Raw genomic sequence first — 20,604 nt, 5'->3', positions numbered from 1 at the left:
CCAAGGAAGGTATTTTTTCTGCAATAGTCATTGAGTAATATGAATTACTGAGCATTATGGTGATTCTCAAAATCACCAAGTTAGTCCAACCCAATTTCTCAAAGATGCACAATATTATGCCAAAATTTAGGACAAATACGCAACATTAGCATGCACCAAATGGGATTTGAGCACGGCCAACATGCATGATGCGTCTAAAATTGAAAGTTAGGCGAATTGTTGATGCATTAAAAAGGAAGGACAAAGTATAGGTGACGCATAAGAATGTCATGAGGTCATTCTTGTAGAAATCTTCATAAAAGCTAAAGCAACATGAATGCCTCAGTTTGAAGAAGTATTAAACTAAGTTTCTATTATATTGTGCTTCATTATGGGAGGAGCATAAGAACGTTGGTAGTTATAAGAATGAATGCGGAGAAATCAACTGCAACATTGGAGACAGTAGGTATTGTCTCATGTTCTTGTTTGTTGCTTAATTGCAAAGGTGAAGTTAGTATTGCAAGACTTATGGGGGTCTTACAAGTTTACGATCAGTAGGTGCACGTATTTTCTTGTTTGAGGATACTTTCAGTTTTGGGCCATATGGACCTTGATGTAAGAAATGTCTCTCTATGTAAGGTACTAGTAAATATGGGTATTTTAGATGAAATCCCATGTCTCTTTCATTGAAAGTAAAGCTAGTCACGTGGGAAGATGTTACATATCATATTGAGATAAAATATGAAGTAGAAGACATTGGAAGTGAAAGAAGCAAATAAAGTTGGTGGCGTGAATGAGTTTGTTGTTCAGAGTTACGTTGAAATGCAAAAACATATTGACAACAACAACATGGATTAACGCAGCTAGAATGTAGAAGTAAGACCATCAAGATAATTGAATTAAGATTGAATCATTCATTGGAAGAAGATGATGTTTTCCGACACATTAAAGGGAAACGGTTTAAAAGAGCAAGTGAGGCATGCTAGTATTGAAGGCGCGTGAAGAAGACACATTCGAGTGAAATGGGATGTCCCAGGTGTCCTAAGTCATGAATGTACAAAATTTATGCATTTAAATCACAATGTTGCGATAATGTAAGCAAAGAAAAACAAGGTGTTGGTTCTTTGGCACGTAAATGATGCATGTCCAAGAGGGTAAAGTTTGCAATATGATTTGGAAGTTAAATATAATGTAAGTCATGTTGTGTTACTGAGTGCAACAAAGGATATGGGTTGTGGCACATACCAGAGTGGTATGAAATCATAACATGCATACCTTAAAGCTTGGCATGATTTGGCAAAAGTATGGTTGTTGATTCTAGAGAGAAAATACAACAAACTTTTGATGGCGCAATGTGATTGAAGAGTAAGGACGAGTCTTGCATAAGTCTTGTTGGTTTCTATAACGCAGCATGTTTGTACCCAAAATTACTTTTGGGCACGAAACACGATTGAATCGATAATTTGAGGTGTAGTTAGGGTTAGGAAATGAATTGAACAACAATAGAAGAAACAGAGAATTAACGTGGTTCGGCAAATTGTGCCTACATCCACGGATGAATCCCCTTGGGGAGTGATGTTTTATTATGAATTACAATGGAATTTTTATGTATTATCTAGCCTCCTCCCTCTTTCCCCTTCTCTTTAGGATTACAATTCCCTTTATTTATACAATTCCCAATTAGATTCTTACCCTCATTATGAGGTAAAAATAAATTGTATTAAGTTCCCTGCATGCCTCCTGACCATAAACTGTATTTAGTTTCCTTGCATGCCTCCATACTATAAATTATATTAAATTTTCCTGCATGCCTCCTGCCATAAATCATATTAAATTTCCCTACACGCATGATGTTGACTGAGCTTTGGACGGCATGACCTGCTGGCAGACTGGCTTGACTGATTGACAGGCATAACGGGCTTTGACTGGCGGGCTTCCCGTCAAATTTATTGACGGTACAAACATCGCCCCTCTTAACCTTCAAGTTATTGGTGGTTAAGAATTTTTATTTTTCCTTATGTGTTGACCGTTGATGACATAACTCGCCCCCAAGCATTTGTAGAAATATTACAAAGACGCCCCCAATTATAATTACCTGCAAAAAATTTGCTCACGTGCTAGACGAGACTTTTTTCCACGTGGTGGACTTATGATGCTCGAGAGCTAGTCGAGACTTGAGCCGAATGTAGTGTGGTTGCGTCTAGGGCAAGGCTTTTTGCTCGCAACATAACAAGGCTGTAGCGCTCGCTGCTAGGGCAGGCTGGTTGTATTTCTTGTGTTGGGTACGAGTCTTTGGACCAATATCGGGCATTGGGCTCGTGGTTGAGACGAGACTTTATGCTTGCCAAGTTGCAAGTCTTTCATTCTCGCGTGCAAGACGAGATTTTATGCTTGCGATAAGATCAATACGTGTGTGCTCACATGCAAGGTGAGGCTTTAGGTGCTTGCGATGTGATGCAAGTCTAAACATTGAAGGGTCTAAGCAATCCTCGTCTTGAACTCGATCATATCGCCATCCACGAACCTCGAACTCGATAATAATGCTGCTCCAAGTGCACATAAAAGTTTCTTGAACAGAGTAAATTTTCCTTCCATGTTGTAGGGAATTTAAAGACGATTACAACGAGCCAAAAATCACTCAATTCGGACTTAAAACGAAGAAGTTATCAAAGAAACAAAATTGAAGATCAAGCCCAAGCCCAAACAATGGGGAGGAAAAATCCGAAGGTGTCTGTATTTGGGGCTGAAACATTGAAGCTAGTTTGGCTTGGCTCACGGCTCGGCTTATTTTCCTTGACGGCCCGAACGGCTCAGCTTGGAACGGTTTGGCTCGACGCGGCGGCTTGACTCGTACATCTTGGCTCATCTCGGAGCGGCTCGAACAGCTAGGCTCGGCTTGGAGATGCTTAGCTTGGGAGAAGGTGTTTTTGTCACGTATGCAACACCTATTTCTTTTGGTTTAAGATATTGTTTATGCTGCTGTTTTGGTCACAGTTTTTTCAACTGTTTCGCAACAGTTTCTTTATGTGTTTCGCAACAATTTCTTCATCCTCGCAACGGTTTCTTCATCCTTCGTAATGGTTTCTTCAGCCTCGCAACGGTTTCTTCAACCTCATAACGGTTTCTTCAACCCCTTTTTTTTGCTGCTGATTTTTGAACAGAATCTCGTGCATGATATTGTTGTTTTGTACCACACTTTCTCGATGGAAAGAACACGATTCTTTCACTCGAATCCTCTTAGTCGGCGCCAATGTTTGTACCCAAAATTACTTTTGGGCACGAAACACGATTGAATCGATAATTTGAGGTGTAGTTAGGGTTAGGAAATGAATTGAAGAACAATTGAAGAAACACAGAATTAACGTGGTTCGGAAAATTGTGCCTACATCCACAGATGAATCCCCTTGGGTAGTGATGTTTTATTGATTTATGAATTACAATGGAATTTTTATGTATTAGCTAGCCTCCTCCCTATTTCTCCTCCTCTCTAGGATTACAATTCCCTTTATTTATACAATTCCCAATTAGAGTCTCACCCTCATTACGAGGTAAACATAAATTGCATTAAGTTCCCCTGCATGCCTCCTGGCCATAAACTCTATTTAGTTTCCTTGCATGCCTCCATACCGTAACATATATTAAATTTCCCTGCATGCCTCCTTCCATAAATCATATTAAATTTCCCTGCATGCATGATGTTGACTGAGCTTTGGATGGCATGACCTGCTGGCAGACTGGCTTGACTGATTGACAGGCATAACGGGCTTTGACTAGCGGGCTTCCCGTCAAATTTATTGACGGTACAAACACAACAAAAGTCGAAGTTGGAGGGAAAGAGACTATAACAAGGATCAGTGACATCAGTTGGGAGGAATCATTACTTGTGTACACTTAGGCAAAAATGATTCAAGTGAAATTCAATCCTAATTCAGGGAATTGGTAAGAGGAATTCAATTTGCACTTGGATGTTGATATATGATTTGCAATGTAGTTGAAAGCGGTTGCGACGCAACAATAAAGTATCAAATCAATACGATCAATGGAAAGGCACTTAAGCTAAGTGGCTTTGATGAGAAATCATAACAGTGGAATGATGTTTGCAAAAGCCAGAAAAGTTGTTTAATTTCGGAAGCATACGAAGCCAAGGTTAGGAGGTCCTGACCGAGTGTTGTTGATTTATACAACAAAACCTGGAACAAGCTAGCAGGCTTACTACATGGTTGCGTTCAACAAGGACGTTGAACATAGCGGGTGAAGGAAGTAAATGAACGACCTAGTTAATGATGCACACTGATGGTGCATCATTGGATAGTCAGTGGCATACAATGAATCGCATTGGCTGAGAAAATGAACCTTCATAGCTAAAGGTGAGACAATGCCAAATGACAAATGCAGCGTGCGATGTTGTATTGATGCATGTTCGAGTAATTGAGTTAACCCAACTCAAGGATGGTGCAAGAACATGGAATTTTCCAAGAGTTGGCCTATGTACTGGTCCAAGGCCGGTACAATGCAACAAGAGAAATGGCACATGCAAAATCTTTCATTATAATCCGTTTTTCAACTAAATAAAGTGAATGGAACATGGAAAATTGATATGGAATAGTGATGAACAAGTTGAAAAGGATATGGTACCAAGTACACCACCAACTTTTATGTTGGGCAACCTGTATGGATAAAACTTAATAAAATTGCAAGTAGATCTAAGTTAATGATCCTTGAACAATATGTATATAGAGTTTTTCTCTTATCTCTTTCATAATTTGATGTTTGAGGATCATGTATGTTAGGTTTTGTATTACAACCTTAGTTAGTCGAAATATCTTATATGGTTAGTTGAGAGATCATGTTCGAGATTGAATTTTCATATGACCTTAACAAGTAGAAAACATCGATTATCGTTGGTTAAGAAAAAAGTTGAATTAATAGGTGCAGATTTGGCTGTAAAAGGATGAAGCGATTTCATTCATTGCGAATTTGTACAAAAATTTCATCCAATATGGTTAAGTTAATAAAGGTATAGTTGGCATTTCGAAACCAATTCCCTCTTATCATTTTTTTTATTTTGACTTATAATTGACGACAATTTAACTAATTTGTTTCACTCCTTAAATCCATTCTTTCCCTCCTAATAACAAGACATTACCCTTTCCCAAAACCATTTTTTAGTGCATGTATTATCCATATCAAAAATTATGTAAACGATGATGTACAGTTTTTGTATGGTCATTTATGGTATACAAGCACTAATAATTATCTTTAAAAAGCATTTCAAGAATCAAAAGAGAGTTTTTGGCTCCTATATGGTATACAAGCACTAATAATTATCTTTAAAAAGCATTTCAAGAATCAAAAGAGAGTTTTTAGCTCCTATAATGATACATATTGAGGAAGGATCCCCTCACACTCTTATTTTCACACTATCTCACATGTTGGGAGACATTTTCTTAATCAAAACCAAACGGTAACGTGATTCAATCTAATATTTTGGGGATACGCTCGTCTTACAAAGCTCTACATACCAAAAAAAAAATGAACTCATTCCTAAATACCAAACTTCACCATCTACCGATCTTAATTTTAACGGTTGAAAATTAGTCGATTTTCGACAATCAATTTTCAAAATAGCGGATGGTGGAGTTATCTATTTCGTAATGAGCTCATTTTGTGTGGGTACGTAGATCATTATAAGACGAACATATCCCCAAAATATTAGCTTAAAATATGTAACCGTTAAATTTTGATTAAGAAAAATATCTCCTAACGTGTGAGATAATGTGAAATAACATTGTGAGGGGATCCTTCCTAATACATATTATATAATAAACAATTATAGAGGGTTAATTAACATTGTGGATAATAGATGCAATCTAAAAAAATATTGTGGATAATAGCTGCATTCTGGAAAAAAATTATGAATAGCTACATTTTAAAATTTTCCATGGATACTAGCTACACTCTATGTTTTAAAAGGCGCCCTGGGCGCTCGCCAAGGCGTCCCCTAGAAAAAAAAAAGGCGCCAAATCATGAGCTTTTTTGTTGATTTTTAATTTTTCCTCGCCTTGCCTAGCGCCTAATATAACATAGGTTGCACTCTATAAAAATACGAAGAAAACTAAGAAAAATACAGTTCTAAAATAACGATAATATAATACAGTAAAAATTCCATATATTAATAACCTCTATATATTAACAAAAAATTTGGTCCCAACTTGTAAAATCATATATAAATTACCTCCGTATATTAATAACCTCTATATATTAATTATTTTGTTAGGTCCCAAGTGTATTAATATATGGAGTTTTTACTGTATTCATATTTACGCTTGTCGGGTAGGCTATTCAGCAAGCTTTTCGACTATATAAAACTTCTCAAATTCGTACATGATTTATAAGATATGTTCTATTTAAGTTGGTTTGACAATTATACCAAAAAAAAGATATAATTTATTGAATATAATGATCTAATTACACACAAGGATATTCATATAAGAGAGTGCAACTATTATCCATAATGAGGAGAGAGTCAAATACTTAGGGAAAATTCCTTGGCAATGTACAAAATTAAATTTCTGCTGAGCCAGGTGGATGGTCAAATAGGTTTTTGGACTATGGGAAAGAAGTGGACGGTTGACCGTCAAGCGCCTGGACGAAGTGCTGCCGCTGGCGTTTGAAGGACAAACACTGGCGCGCGTGGTATAACCGCTGGGTTTAAACCAAGACCGCCAACGGCTACTTTTAAACGGTCACCGGAAGGGTTAGTTTCTACCTCCATAAATACAACTCGAGTTTGATCTCACAAATTCTCAACAATCTTTTATCCAATCAACATTTTCTTAATTTCAATTGCTTTCGATTTTCAACCATGAATCCTGATTTTGATTCTTCTGAGGAAGATATGGAGATGGATGAAATGTTGTATGAAGAAGAGGAAGAAATGTGTATGGAGTTTTTACGTCAAATGGATGAAGATGCAATTCAAGATAGAAGAAGGCGAAATTTTATGTTGTAATTACAAACCGGGATCATACCAAAGCCTTTAGAGCCATATGAAGTTACGACTAGAAGATGAACTTGACGATATCGATATTTTTACCACGACAAGATGATGCATGATTATTTTAATTATGATTGTGTATATTCTGATGAGGATTTTCAGCGACAAGTCCGCATGGCCCGCCACTTGACGCAAATGATTATTGCCGAGCTTTGTCAGGTACAACCTTTATTTAATTATTAGTATGATGCACGACATGTACGAGGCCTTAATATCGAACAAAAGGTCACTGCGGCTCTCTGTATACTATGTTACGGGATACCAGCGGATTCCATGGATGATTACATCAGTATTGAGAAAACAACCGACTTTAGGTATCTCAAATTGTTTTGCGAAACAATAGCCGAGCATTCTGGTACAACCTTTTTAAGAAAGCCTACTCAGGAAGATGTCCAATGAATAACTGCAGAAAACACCGTAAAGGGTTTTCCAGGAATGCTAGGTAGTCTTGAATGCATTCACTTGACGTGGCATGCGTGTCCGGTTGAATGGGCAGGACAATATAAGGGTCATTATCCAAAACCAACTGTAATTTTGGAAGCTTCGGCTACTTATGATTGTTGGATTTTGGCATGATTTTTCTGGACTCCCGGGTTCAAATAACGATCTTAACGTTTTATATAAGTCACTATTGTTTGAAGATCTTAAGAATGGGATCGCGCCGCATTGTAATTTCACCATCAACGGTCATCGCTACACTCAAGTATTATCTAGCAGACGGAATCTATCCATAATGGTCAACTACGGTTCGAGCTTATAGTCAGGTAGGTGTTGGACCGACGACTTCGAAGGATATTAAGTACTTTAACACCCAACAAATGAAATGCAAAAAGGATGTTGAACACGCTTTTGGCATACTGAAAAGGAAGTTTTCCATCATAGCTGGGCCGTAAAGCTTTTTTGATCTTCAAGAAATGTACAAAATTATGTTGACTTGTATCATTCTGCATAACATGGTCATTGAAGAAACCAAACATAACCTAACCTGGACTAGTTTTCCAGATGAAGATTTGAGGCCGAATCTTATGGTGGAGCATGGGCGTCTGGAAAAATAATATATAATTGCATACTCCAAAACCGGGGAATCTATGGACAACTAATACGAGATCTAACTAAGCACCTTTGGGATTTAAAAGGAGCAAGAGATGATGCGCGGGGGCGAGGCAGAGGGAGAGGCAGATAGATGTTATTTTCAATTTAGTATTGTTTATCTTAATTAATATGTTATTTTTAATTTAAAGTTGTTTGTTTAAACGACTACACTTAAAATTAAAATTAAGACAATTATATTAAAAGTAATTTTAAATAAACGAGTATAATTAAATTAAACTTAACTACTAAAATCAGTTATCAAGACTGTATTCATTTTCTTTTTCTTCCGAGGCATCATCTTCATCTTCTTCCACATTCTCATACTGGCCAGTTTGTTGAGGGACTTGTTGTTATTCGGCTGCATCCATTTCCTTAGTCCATGCAACAATTTGTCGTTCATTCATTGTTTAAGTGTTCAAGGAAAGTAGCTTGTTTAGCTTACAATCCCTATAGTATTTTTCTCACGAAATACAATTTTTTTCGTTGTTGCTTTATAGCAATGCCACGGTCCCTGGCTCTATCTGCTTCTATCTTCAACTCGAATTCCTTGTTCTCAGCATAGTTAAACTCGTTTGAACCTCATTATAAGCCCGATTTGTGGGATCTTTGGCACTCTTCCCGACAACTTTGTTCCACTTGCGGTTCTCCATCACCACTTTTTTGTTGCGCCACATTTGAATGATCAAAGATACATATTCAATAACGGATGCTAAAATTTTTTGTGAAAACGATGAGACAACCCGTCGGCATCACGTCTATTGAAGTTACCGGTTTATTCACAAAATTTTTGTAAAATATTTTCATAAAAAGTTTTTTTTCTTGATAAATACCATTGATTTCATCTAATATATATAATACATAATTTCTACAAATTGACTCGTCTTCATCCATCGTATACTTGACATAATTTCTTGGTTGTGATTGCGGTGTATTTTGTTGTGTATTTTGTGTGTTTCTTGTTATGATTTATGTTGTGGTGTTTGTTGTTGTGATCGTTGTTGTGATCGGTGCGATGAGGATGCCATATTTGTTAGGAATGAAATTTATAGAGATGAGATTTTTGTGGTAGATTGAGTTGATATGAATAGTTTTGTTTGAAATAAAAGAAAAATGAGTATTGAGATGGTATAAAATTGTGAAATTTTGAGGTAGAGATGAATAAGGTGTGAGTTTTAAGTTTGGAGATGAACTGAATTTATAGAGAAACAAAAAGGAGTAACAGTCCTTGCATGAAAGTAGTCGTTGGAGGTTTGGGGAAAACCGCGCCGAGTTCACCAGAAACGCTGGCGTGAAAAGTAAACACGGGCGATTTTGGATCAAACGCCAGTGGCTGTGCCACGATCTCCCGACCATCCATATAGCGCATCTGTTCTTCCATATCACTCAATAAACCAACAAATTTGCTAGTTTGTTCATCCGTTTTTCATGTTTGTTGAGTCTATAGTGGGATCAAAAGTCCATAAGAACTGCTCTTAATCTTTTAGTAATACTACACCGAAAAAAGCAAACTTCCAGACAGTTCCCTTATACAAACTAGCCCAATAATACAAACTTCTATTCAGATCAGGAGCTAATATCAGAAGTTAGTGCTTTAGGATTCACACAGCCACACCTCGTCTGACTTCTTTCCTTTCATCTCAGCTCCCGCGCGTTGGCACAATAGAATCCTAATAATTTAAACTTAGCCAGAACATATTAAGCTCTAAAAAACCAAGATGATACTCTTTGAGTTACACTTACACCATCCATATTATTTGGGCTAAATGAAAACCATATCTAGTAAAAATGAAACAAAAAACCCCAAATCTGTAAATATGGGTGAATTACATCCATTTCATTTTCAAGAAATACCCAGACTATCCTACCGTCCATTTCTTCTTCTCCATACGAGATCTATATTCTCTCTCTTCAGTCTTCACTCACACCGCCACCACCAACAGAACCTCCTCCAGTTCTTCCCGCACCACCATCAGAACCACGGTATTCTCCTAATTCTCCACCAACATCGTCTCCTTTTCTACTTCATCTCCCATCACCGAAAGCGACACCTCATACTCCCGTACCAACATAAATGCATACAGATCGAGAATGAGAAGTGAGGAAAATAAAAAAGTGAAAATCGAACTAAATCTAGAGATTTGATTTTTTGGTGTAAGATTGATGTGGTTTTTCTTCTCAATCTATCTATTTTCAAGTTGGATGTCAAAAAAAAAAATGGTCTCAAATGTCAATTGGGTCGTCGATTTGATAAACTAGGTCTAGGGTAATGAAGAACTGGTATCAAACGATGAGTAAATCAAGTTTTCCTTTGGTATTCTAATTACAGGCTTAAACATATTCAAAAATTTATTTTTGAGATGATTTGATGAGATGAGATGAATTTTTATTTGTTTTTCAATTAATTTCCTGCAATTTTACAGGCTTAAACGACAATTATATGTTGTCACATAAAATTTTATTTGTTTTTCAATTCATTTCCTGCAAACGAGAAGCGATCCTTAATCCTTACAAAATCATTTGTGTATGAACGTGAATATATAAGTTGTTGTTTTCGATTTATAACCTTACCAATCAGTTTTTAATGTTTCAGTTGAATTTTTTTAGGGCTTATGATGAAAATTAAACTTGGGGAAAAGAGATTTGATATTTTATTTGATTCATGTTGTTGTTGTTGTTACAGATGATGACCAGGAAGCGGCAATTTGCAACTAAAATGGTAGGTTGATTTGTTTTATTGGTAGTCATGCTTTGAAATTTGTTGAAATTGATGTATAAAATCTTCTGCATTGCAGACTGCACCACCTAATTTTGAAACTTTGATGTTTATGAAAGATTGTTTACTCGCTCCATGTTGTTTCATGTTAGTTTTAGTTTACATAAATTGCATTTTTTTATAGTACCTTGTTGGAATTCTCCTTGCGTGCATAAAGATTGTTCCAAGTGTGATGGACCTGCTAGGGATTGGAGAGTACCGCCCTAGTTTGACCAACTTTCATCGATTATGAAACACTGAAAAGTACATTTATGAAGAAACCAATTTCGGTTTCATCTAATTTTGTTTTATGTTTTTTAACACTTGACCCATATGTTTTATAAAATAAATAAACCACCTGAGATGAAAAAAGCTTCAACTATCTATATTATACTCCAACTCATATATGAATGCAGTTTTCGTTTGACTTGAAACAACTAGGAGGCCGGTCAGCACTTTTTGAGTTTTTATAGAAGAAGTGTGGAAAGGAAATGGAGTCTCCATTTAAAGTTAATATAGTGAAAGAGAAAGTAGCTTTGATTACTGGAGGTGGATCAGAAATTGGGTTTGAGATTACTAAGGAGTTTGGTAGACATGGAGCTTCCGCTGCTATCATGGGTAGACGCAAATCTGTTCTTGATTCTGCCGTCCCTTCTCTTCTCTCTTTAGGAATTCAGGTAAACTGGAAAAACATACTCAATTCTTAATTAATGTTTTGATTTCCAATTTTATCTTCAATCTGTACTGTTATTAATTGCATGTCAAATTTGTATAAATGAAATGAATGATTTTTATATGATTATGAACCCATATTCCCTAATTTTTGTAGGAGATGATCATAAGAACGAAGACGCAACTAGAATTGTCAATGCAAGCAATTGGATTTGTAGGAGATGATCATAAGAACGAAGATGCAACTAAAGTTGTCAATGCAACTTTTCAACATTTTGGGAGGATAAACATTCTTGTTAATGCTGCAACTGGAAATTTTCTAGTGCCTGCTGAGGATTTATCCCCTAATTGCTTCAAAGCAGGTTCATATTTTCTTTTGTTTTCCTCTTTAATGTGTTTCTGAATGGTTGGACCCGCATTTGGTACATGGCAGTGACATGGTTTTTTTAATTTTAGTTGTTTGGAGTCCTTTGTAGTTATGGACATCGATACTGTTGGCACATTTATAATGTGCCATGAAGCGTTGAAATATATAAAGAAATGAGGTCCAGGAATGAGTAGAATAGTAGAATACGTATAACAAAGGGAAGAACAAAAGTTTTCTATTCTTCCATCATGAAAGAGTAATCTTTAGGAAAACCGTTGGGTGATTAATGGGGTCATGAGCTTTGAGGAGCGGATTTGAAGGTTTGATGAACATAAATGTGTTGAATTTTTAGGTTTCCTATAAGTTGTTTATACCTTTCCGCTTTAGTTTTAATTTTCTCTTCAGTCCGGATGTGAATGCAAGTTGTGGTTCTCAACAAACACAGGTATTACTTTGGATTGTCGCTCTTGTTTGGGTTTTATTTGAATCTCTTTTCTCCGCTTTTAGGTTGTTGTGGGTATTGTTGTGTTAGATACAACAACAACAGGGATCTGAATTTTCTCTTTTTTTCTTTCAAATCTCTTTTTGTTCTGATAAGATTTTGAATGACATAGAAGTTTAGAGCTCTCAAGCTTCTTCTCTCCCTTTAGGTTGTTTGCTGGTATCGTTGTACTTGATACAATAACAACGGGGATTTTGAAGTTTGGATCTTTCTTGGCCTGGTATCCTTATGTTTACATTTTCTATCTAATTTTTTGCATTTCGGGAATTTGATTGATTAATAACAAGCTGGTTGTTCCCCGATGCTGATTGGGTTTGTGGATTTGTGTTTGGAAAACCATTTATCTGTTCCCGGTAACCCAATTTTGATTGGGTTTGGCTTATCTATGGATGCCCTTAACCTGTTTGGTGAAAGTTCTAATCTAGCTGTACGTTATTAATGTTCTCCCAATTGTTACATTGGGTTCTTATGCGTCCTCTTATGTTTTACTCCTTCTGAATTTGGTGATGGTTGATTTGTTTAAGTCCATATTCTTTTCAAAAACCTGCATAAGTTAACCCCTTGTCTTAAAAGAATTTTTATTTTTTCTCAAATCCTCTCTTTGTGTTGTTGAACACGGAGAACTCTTCTTCCCATTCGTCTTTTGGGTTTCATGAGTGGTTATTGATTTTAAATACCCGGGGCCTCTTATTGATGTTCGGGTGTATGTGCACCGGTTCCTTTCAAAAAAAAATTAAAAAAAAAAAAGAAAATCCTTCTGCGGCTTGGTGTGTTTATGAAACAAATGTATATGCATTTTGTTTAAGGGAATCAACCTTCAATTTAATTAAAAAATTTAAAATCTTATAGTATAATTTTTACATGAGATGTGTCTTCTGCTTCAGAGGATGGTTTAGTTTGATTTATAGAAAGTCTTTGAATATTTTTCTTTTGGTATATTTTGGAGTTAATGATATAGTCTCCAAGTTAATTAAATATCTCTGGACTGTCTAGGCTTTGAGTGGGGTTATCTTCATCTTTGGTTGTAGGTTTAGGTGGTTAAAGGCCCGGCTACGTCTTTTAAGAACATCTTTAGGATATGATTGCTAATCTGAGTGGTTTTGAAACACCCTTAGCATCCTGATTCGTCTAACTTTCTCTAGGATATTGGAGGAGTTAATCTTGGTAGGCTAAAAGTTGACTTCAGGAGATCATATGAGTCTCTTAGTAAGCGATTTGTTATATTAATTGCTAGTGTTATTGGTTCACAATTTTCCATCTCTTTTTGGGCTTCTTAAAGTTTTAAGTGATTTCCTTGTCATTTCTGGGCTAATTAGAGATTTATCCTGACATATTAATTTTCTTTTGTGTTTAAATAGAACCATTCATATTTTTGTGGAGATGGTTTCGAATGCATGTTTTCTCTTTTCACTTGTTTGATCTTTCGTTAGAAGTCAATAATAATTAGTTTATCCACTCTAGTTTATATTTTGGATCTGCAAAATTAAAATTAATTAAATAAATTCATCACATATATGACAGTCATATACCTCACATCTAAACCTCCGCTCCTCTGACCCGATAAACCCAAAAGTAAGCTGATCTCTTTCTTTGATTACAATCCTACAAGTTTTATTGTTGTCATTATCCCTTCTTTTCAAGATATTTTGGTGCACCTGAAAACATATTTCTTTGGTTTGTGGGCATGCTGATTAGGGGACTATCGCAATTTGGTTAGTATAATTTTGCTACACAGGGGCATGTTCTCCCTTTATTGTCTTTCTCAACTTTTAACCTTTTACTTTAGTTTCTCTTTTGTTATTCGGTCCCACTGCATTTTTTTCAAGCTCACTAGTTTTGTACTAGCATCATCCGTTTCAGTCTTTTCAATTAACCTTATTGTGTTTATTCAAAAATTGCAAAAATGAAAATCCTCTCTTGGAATGTCCAAGGAAGTGCTAATAAGTTTACAAAACAGCAGTTGCAAAATCTTGCTAAAACTCAAAACCCTGATTTTATTTTTCTTTGTGAAACTAAAATCGATAAAAATAAGATGATCTCTATTGCCCAATCTTTACATTTTCATAATTATGATTGTATAGATAGGGTAGGCTACGCTGGTGGTCTCATCTTAATGTGGAAGGATGGAATTAGTTGTGACATCGTTTCCGCTGTTGATAACATCATTCATGCTGCAGTTAGATTAGACCCTAGTAAGCCTGAAGTCTTAATATCTTTTATGTGTGGATCAACCTAACCTATTCTGACCCAAAGAAAAAACAATGGAATTTTATGCATGAACTTAGTCAAGAGGTTTTTCAGCCTTGGTTAGTAATAGGTGATCTTAATTTTCATTTAGATAGGAATGATAATAGCATTGATTCTTGGGTTCATAATAAAGTTAGGGATTCAGGTATTATGGATATTGGTTTTGAAGGAAAATACTACACTTGGACTAATAATAGTTTTGGCACAGGAAGTAAGTGAGCCAGAATTGATTTGGATCTAGGTAATAATGACTGGTTTGTAAATTTTTCTCAAGCTAAGCTTTTACACTTGGATTTTATTGGGTCTGATCATTGTCATATTCTCTTGATTACTGATCCTATTCCTAGAAATCTTTGGAGACCTTTCAAGTTTTTTAGTACTTGGATTAATCATGACTCTTTTAGAGATACTATGGATTCTGCTTGGAATTTGAATGTGCATGGTAGCCCTGCATTTAAACTCAAGCTTAAACAACAAAGTGCAAGGCTAATCTTATCTCAATGGAACAAGATGGAGTTTGGTGATATCCACCAGAACATCAAAAATATTCAGATTCAGCTAGAGAATGCTCAAAGTGATTCGAGTTCTAATGAACAAATTAGTAGAGTGAAAGCTCTTACTAATGACTTGAAAAATTGGTACAGTATCGAAACTGTATTTTACAAATTAAAATCTAGGGATAAGAATATTTCTGACTTGGATAACAATACTAGATATTTTCACTCTCTTGTGAATAAAAGGCTACATGTCAATAACATAAATACGATTTGTGATTGTGTTGATACTTGGTATAGTGACAGGTCTGATATTAGCAATATTCTCACTGCACATTTTAAAAATGTTAGTACTACCTCTAATCCATGCTTACCTGATGATGCGTTTGATATTATTCCTGCTATTCTTGCTGATGTAGATACTGAGTTTTTGATTGCAATGCCTACTGATGATGAAATAGAAAATGTTGTGAAAAGTATGCATGCTTGGAGCTCTCCAGGTCCTGATGGGTTTCAAGATGGATTCTATCAAACCCAATGGGATCTGGTAGGTAGAGATGTCATTGATGTGGTTAAAAAATTCTTTGAATGTGGTTTTATGCCTAAAATCTTGAACAAAACTTACATTTCTCTCATTCCTAAGACCAAGGATCCTAAATTGCCATATGATTTTCGAGCAATAGGTCTCTGTAATGTTTCTTACAAAATTGTGTCTAAGATTCTAGCTAACAGGATTAGGCCTCTGTTGAAGAAACTTATTTCTCCTTTTCAAGCTGCTTTTGTTCCAGGTAGGGCTATTCATGATAATATTATTATTGCTCATGAAATGATTCATACCATGAAACGTAAGAAGGGATTTTCGGGCACTATGGCTCTAAAACTTGATCTATCAAAGGCATTTGACAGGCTTGAATGGGACTTTCTTATTAAGGTCCTTGAAATTTTGGTTTTAGTAAAACCTTTTGCAACCTCATTTTTCAGTGTGTCCACCACTAGTGTTAGCGTTCTTTTAAATGGCTCCCCATGTGAACAGTTTAATCCTTCTAGGGGTTTAAGACAAGGTGACCCTTTGTCTCCTTATCTTTTCATCATTGCCATGAAATTTTATCTAGAAGTTTTATGTATGATGAGAGAAATAGTGTCATTAGAGGTGTGAAAGTTTTCAGGAGAGCTCCTCCTATAACCCATTTACTTTTTGCAGATGATATCCTCATTTTTCGTGATGCTAGTATGAATTATATTGATAGTTTTTTGGATATTTTGCATAATTTTGGTAAGTATTCTGGTCAATTATTAAATTTTAATAAATCTTGTGTGCATTTTAGTGGTAATCTTAGTCCTGAAGATTGTGTTGATCTAGCTAAAGCACTTGATATGACTATTGTTAACGATTCTGAAAAATATTTAGGAGCCCCTATTTTACTTGGTCGCTCTAAACTGAAGTCTTTTGATCCAATTGCCCAATCTTTTGAAGCTAGATTTAAAAATTGGGTAAGTGTTTCTTTAAACCAGGCTGGTAGGTCCACTATGATTAGATTTATCCTTAACTCCCTGCCAACTTATCAAATGAGGTGTTTTAAAATACCATCTACTATCATAAAAAAATTGGATTCACTTCAGAGGAATTTCTAGTGGGGTCATAGGGCTAATAAGGGAATTAAGTTCATTGTTTGGTCTAATCTGTATAAATCTAAGGATTTAGGAGTCCTTGGCTTTAGAAATCTAGAATTATTTAACCAAGCTCTTATTTGTAAGTTGGCTTGGAAGCTCAGTACTGAAAGAGATGAGCCGTGGGTTCAAATTATGGAGGCTAAATATTTCAGAGATGTTGGTTTCCTAAACCAAGATAACATTAGCGACACAAGTTCTTGGATCTGGAAAGGTATACATAGATACAGAGATATTATAAAAAAAAAAAAGTTTTTGGTGTGTTAAATGTGGCACCAAGATCCATATTTGGCTAGACTGTTGGGTTGTTGGGTTAGAATTTCCTCCTATGCCAATTACAGGTTTGGCTATCACTCAATCTCTTATTGTAGTTTCAGACCTTTTTATAGCCGGTACAAGAACTTGGAATGTTGTTTTGATCAATAATGTTTTTCCTGATGATACTTATTCTAAAATTATTTATATGCATGTCCCTCAGATGGGTGTTGATACACTCATATGGACTCCATATAAAAAATGAATTTTCTCTGTTAAGAGTGCATATAACATCCTTAGTAGTAGAACTAATACAATTGTTGGAAATCATCTAATTCCCAGTTATGTGTGGATAGCTTTATGGAGAACTAAGCTCCCACATAAGGTTAAATTGTTTATTTGGAAATGTTTGAAAGACATTGTTCCCTCTAGAAGTAAGATCTCTAGATATAAAAATGATATTGATCTTCATTGTGAATTTTGTAATTTTCCCCTTGAAACATCTAACCATATCTTTATGGAATGTCATTATGCTAAATCCGTATGGATAAGTATTAATGTGAATATGAATAATATTCTAGATAGGCATGATAATTTATTGAATTGGATTCTGAGCTGGTTCGATACTGCTTCTCAGCAGCAGGTATGTGGGAATGGTGATTTTGTGGAAAAGTTTTACCACCTGATGATAACTATCTGGTTTATATGGAAAGATAGGTGTAGCCTTGTTTTTCAAAATGTTAAGCCTAATAGGATTCTCTCTATTGAAGGAATACTCAATCTAAGTAGTCATTGTTTATCTTTTAATAATAGTAATGTGTCTTCTAGCCCATCTGTTTTGCAGGTACCAGCTTGGAATCCCCCAGTAAGAGATTTCTACAAGATCAACATAGATGCCTCTTTTGTCAAGGAAACTTCTAAAGGTGGCATTGGTCTAGTTATGAGAGATTTTACAGGTGATTGCAAAGGAGTAAAAGGAAAATGCTTTGATGGAGGGTTGATTGAAGACCATGAAGTGGAACAACTGAAATGCGTTGCGATGAAAGAAGTTGCGCTGGGCAGTGAGCAAAGGATTAGCATCCGTAGTGTTTGAGTCTGATAATGAAGCTTTAGTTAAATCTATCAATGAACAAACTTCATATGTTCATTGGAGAAATTATGGTCTAATTCTCGACATAAAGTTTATTTTGGAAAGTCATGCTGGCTGGTCTTTTAGTCTTATTAGGAGATTTAAAAATGGTGTAGCAGATTTCCTGGCAAAAAAGCCAGAATTACTATGTCTGTTTTTGAGTATGATGGTGTGGTTCCTCATGATATTGAAGATGTAATCCTTATGGAGAAACCAACTGTTGCTATCCATTCTCTATAAATAAATTTTCTTCTTGTATCAAAAAAAAAGGAGGTCTAGGAAGGGAGGACACATCTGGCAGTGGAACCATTCTGAACATAAGCGCCACTTTACACTATTCGGGAACTTGGTATCAAATTCATGTGTCTGTAGCTAAGGTTGCTAACAATGTAGTATTTCATTTTAGTAAACTTCAACTGCAGTGGTTGAGTTTGTGCCGGTAAAAACTCAGTTGAAGAATGAAGGGAATGAACTCCTTGTTGTTGTTTGGTTCATGACTGAGATGCATCTGCAGTTGCTTCAAATGGAGGACACAGGCAGTGAAGATAATCACCTGTAATATGTTGGAACCCTTTTTGATTTCATCAATTCTACTGTTATTTTGGAACCAAAATAGGTTGGGACCCTTTTTGGTTTCATCATTGCTTTTCACTATTGAGTTGTCCAAGTATGTCGGAATTGGCTTGGCTTGTTGTGTTAGATCACTGCTTTTGTAAATGTGCATTGTTGAGTTTTCCAAGTATGTTGTATTTGGCTTGGCTTTTTTCCTTTAACTTTGATGTGTTATGAATTATTGACATGACTTGTTTCCATTGTGTCGAATGTCGATCACTAAGCTGTCCTTCGTGTGTTTTTTGTAATAGTTTAATACTTCGATGTAATTAGACTTCTACCTTTGGAATATGAACATGGTCCATGCCTTGAAATATATCAAAAAATTTCCTATAAACCAAGCGTGATACGACCCTTTTCCTTTTGGTTTCACCTGCAATATGGTGGAACCCTTTTTGGTTTCATCATTTTATTGCTACAGTGGAACCAAAATATGTTGGAACCCTTTTTGGTTTCATCAAAAAACAGACATACATAACATTCTCCGCAAATATGGTTTCGGTTAAACATAATTGATACCATTACAAAAAAAATTTACAGGTAGTTGACAGTACTATAATTGAAACTAGTCATACGCTATTTAAACCTTTTTCAAACTATGTAAACTATTATAAGCATTCAAGTTTACATTGGGTAAAGGACGCAACCTGTCACATCTTCAACGTCTGCTGTTGTGCTCATTGACTCCATTATATACTCATGGAAAATTTTTGGCCATGATACCTTATTCATCTCAAATACATTGTACAAGTACTTCGTTGTAAGACTCTGTCCTCATTTGTTTCGAACGAATATTGAAACGAGAAGATATAGAACAAATAAATTGACAAAGTCATCCGGTTTTGCTTCATCCCCTGCAGCTAGCATCAAAGCTTCCAGAATTGTAGATTTCTTCATCTTCTTATTTCCACCAAAGTATTCATTCACAAACGAGTTCACTTGTTTGATCAAATTCTTATCTCTGACTAGAGTTACTTGCTCCATCATTTGTAGACCAAAAGTTACAGCAAACTGCTCCGGAATGGTCTGCAATGCCATATTCTTCATTCTTTTAAGCTTGAAACAATTTGGTACCAAACGTGGACTTTGCTTGTCAAATGTTTGTAAGACCATCTTCAAGGCTACCATTTTTTTCTTCAATTCCTCTTCCTTCATTACACCATCATAGAATGGTCTGTAGAAATTCAAAAATGGGCATGCTCTAAGGGCCTTCATGTTCTCTTTTTTATTCTATATCAAAGCCTTTATCTTAGGAGTCTCTACACACAAATGTGTCAATGAACACCTAAACAATTCTTCACGTTTTTTCCCTACAAAACAAAACTGATTTTAGTCAAAAATAGAATAAACATCACCAAACCAGTATTGGTTTAACAAAATTCGACAAGGGAAGAATGATGAAACCATTTTTGGTTTCATCAGAATGACCAGAATCAAGCAACACCACCAAACTAGTATTGGTGGAACCAAATTCGACGAAGTGAAAAATGATGACCAGAATTAATCTACACCACAAAATTAATCAACACACCACAAAACCAACACTTCTAGGACCAAATTCGACAAAGGGGAGAATGATGAAACCAAAAACGGTTTCATCAGAATGACCAGATTTAACCAACACCACCAACACAATACTGGTGGAACCAAATATGACAAAGTGAAAAATTAAGAAACCATTTTTGGTTTCATCAGAATGATCAAAATTAAGCAACAACACAATACTGGTAGAATAAATTTCGACAAAGTGAAAAATGATGAAACCAAAATAAGAACAG

At 35.7% G+C, this 20,604-nt stretch overlaps 1 pseudogene; it reads left to right on the top strand.

The window, feature by feature from the left end:
* The first annotated feature begins 11,371 nt into the window (after positions 1-11,371).
* On the top strand, positions 11,372-18,657 carry LOC113290773 (annotated as a pseudogene).
* Positions 18,658-20,604: the final 1,947 nt, after the last annotated feature.

The sequence above is a fragment of the Papaver somniferum genome, chromosome 6 (genome assembly GCF_003573695.1).
Source record: "Papaver somniferum cultivar HN1 chromosome 6, ASM357369v1, whole genome shotgun sequence".
NCBI lineage: Eukaryota > Viridiplantae > Streptophyta > Magnoliopsida > Ranunculales > Papaveraceae > Papaver > Papaver somniferum.
This window is presented reverse-complemented; position numbering and strand designations above follow the sequence as displayed.